The sequence below is a fragment of the Amblyomma mixtum genome, chromosome 1 (genome assembly GCF_055824585.1).
Source record: "Amblyomma mixtum isolate Tamu chromosome 1, ASM5582458v1, whole genome shotgun sequence".
Taxonomy (NCBI): domain Eukaryota; kingdom Metazoa; phylum Arthropoda; class Arachnida; order Ixodida; family Ixodidae; genus Amblyomma; species Amblyomma mixtum.
Genome location: NC_143012.1, coordinates 193,824,418 through 193,827,246, shown reverse-complemented (window position 1 = coordinate 193,827,246; position 2,829 = coordinate 193,824,418).

Below are 2,829 nucleotides of genomic sequence, written 5' to 3'. Positions count from 1 at the left end.
AAAATTCTCTCGAGTCGTCCAGAAGATAGCACAATCTGTTGCGGAACATGCACTGCCGAATATTACGGTTGCACTGTCTTCAGGACCGGCTATGTAATATGAGATTTTAGACTAGCTGTACGGGAGTATGCGTCATGTGTTTTCCAGCCGTGAGCGGGTTTGATTCTGCCAAGATGGTTTCAAAGATTGTGGGCTTTGTTCTTGGGTTTCTTGCTGGAAACCTAGCTGGCAAAATATTATTGCAAACAGTCACGTGGAAAGCCAGGCGTTGCGATACTGCTTACTCCCTCACCCTGCATAAGTTGTTTGTTGTTACTGTTTTAATACCGTTTTGTTACTGTTACTGTTTTACTGTTACTGTTTTGTTACTGTTACAATAAACTATTGTATTTCTCTCATTTCTTGCACCAAAATCTTTCAAGAGTAGCATAAAAGACCACTTACAACGCAATCAGTTTTCTGCAGCACGCATATTACATGTATGTGGATTTTTGACTACAGACGTAGGGTTGCCTATCTCCCAAATCAAATCAAGTTTATTTCATAGTTACAGTACATGGTTATGGGGTATATACATCAGGAGGCCCAAAAGTCGGAACTGCGAACAGGGCCGCCTCAATTGCGATTAAATCACAGCTTCGCGCGGACAGCTACGCCACCTATGGCGGGGTGACTACAGCTTGCGGATGGACACAATTTTCTTTTAATGCCATAGAGTTTAGCTTTACGTCTTGCAAAAACCGCCATGTTTCTCTAACAAAATTCCCTGATTCTCAGGGTGGCGAATTCCCTATAGGTCGAGAGGGTCGTGATTTCATCAGCACCCCAAAATTGAAATTCTGACGACTTGAATCTTCGGGTGCCTTCCACTGGATTATGATATGGGGTTATACTGGCCCACTTTCCGCCTTAATACACCTACAAAACCCTAGTAGTCCACACACCCACTAATCCTCGCTATTCCTGCCTAATATAATCTTCACTACCGACCTTAATCCACCCATTAATCTCCTATAACCCATTTGCTGTGGTGGGCCTACCTTTAAATATTGGGGAGGGGGGGGGGCTCTGGAATATCTGGGGTGGGCCAACTTCCAAGAGCTATGGCATTTTCTTTAAGAATGGGGTTAAGAACGCCTGTCGTTTTTTCTTTTGCATTAAAGCTCGAAGAAAGCAATTCCGTTTCAAGAAATGAAAAAGGTCACCCTTCGAAGGGGTCCACGGCTGTATTTCCGCATCTGCAGGCGTAATGTTGAAGGGGATGGTACAGTAGGCATCTTTCTTGAATAACGACAAGTTATAACTAAAAAGCGCGCGACATTCCGCGCAATTTGTCGAAGTGAATAGCTTTCGGCAATTTTGATTACTTAGGCGGGGGGAGGGGGCGGGGGCAACGTTTATCCAATATGGCGGCGTTAAGGAGGGCTGCCTTTTTGATCAGCGTTGGAAGAATATCGCTTGTTTTTAGGTTACACATTTTAACTCTGGTTTCTTTGCATGATGGCAGCCTCCAATGAGCCAAAGAATCGTTTTTTTGCTACAAGGCGTAAAACACAATAGAGATGAGGAAGAAATCGCTGGCTCCTGTTTGAAAACGTTAGGCATGAAACTGGCAATGCGCGCTTTGGGAAAAATGTAAGTTCCAATTGACGTCAACGACTTACTACGCCCTCTGTGCGCATGTGCGTAATCTCGTCCGTTTCGCCATTGCGGTACTTCTGGGGACGGTGAACGTACGCCTGGTTGACGCTGCCGTGAGAATACTTAAAACTGGCGAGCTGCACCATAAGGACTATGTAGGCTCGGTGTAAAAAGGGAGTAATTACTCATTGGAATCCATCCAAGCGCAGCCATACGGCTACAAAGGACAGGTTTATGGTTTATGGGGGTTTAACGTCCCAAAGCGACTCAGGCTATGAGAGACGCCGTCATGAAGGGCTCCAGAAATTTCGACAACCTGGGGTTCTTTAACGTGCACTGACACCCAACAATATACGGAACACTAGAATTTCGCCTCCATCGAAATTCGACCGCCGCGGCAGGGACTGAACCCGCGTCTTTGGGGTCAGCAGCCGAGCGCCATAACCAATGAGCGACCGCGGCGGCCGTAGCTACAAAGGAAAGCTATACAGCTTTCCTATATAGCGCCTTGTGTTGTCTGTCTTTCTGTGTCCGTGTTTCTTTGCGCTGCGTTTTTTCCTATACAGCTTTCGCAGAAACTTCGCAGTTAAAGAAAAATTCGTCCTGGTCCGAGGTTCAAACCGGGGACCACCGCTTCACCGGAACAGTCACTCTATCAACTGAGCGAACTGGGACGGCTAGCTTACAGGAGAGCGAGATCGAATTGATCAATAACTCGGAAGAGGGAACAGTGTTGGTCAAGTTTTTAGGGGATCGCCCAGGGTGCAGTAGATTTGTAAAGAGGGAGTAATTACTCATTGGCTTTCCTTTGTAGCCGTATGGCTGCGCTTGGGTGGATGGATGCGAATGAGTAATTATTCCCTTTTTACAAATACACTCCTTCATGGGGGATTTCCCTAAACATGTGACCAACACATAGGTTCAGTGTAGCGTTCTCGTGGGAGCTGCGATAGACTTACATGACCCTTCTTTTTACTTTTGCACGCATCGACAAATGTGGCAGCTTTCTCCCAGTGTAAAGGGAGAATCAGCGTCATGACGACTTACAACTGAGGCTTAGTAACTCCCCTTTTCCCTCTACAACTGGAAAGCTAGGCAGGCCGGCCATCGTATTCGGTTCCGCTTGCATTCGCGACGTATACCAAATATCGTTATAAGTCCTAAAAGAGCCCAGAGAAACTGGCTGCC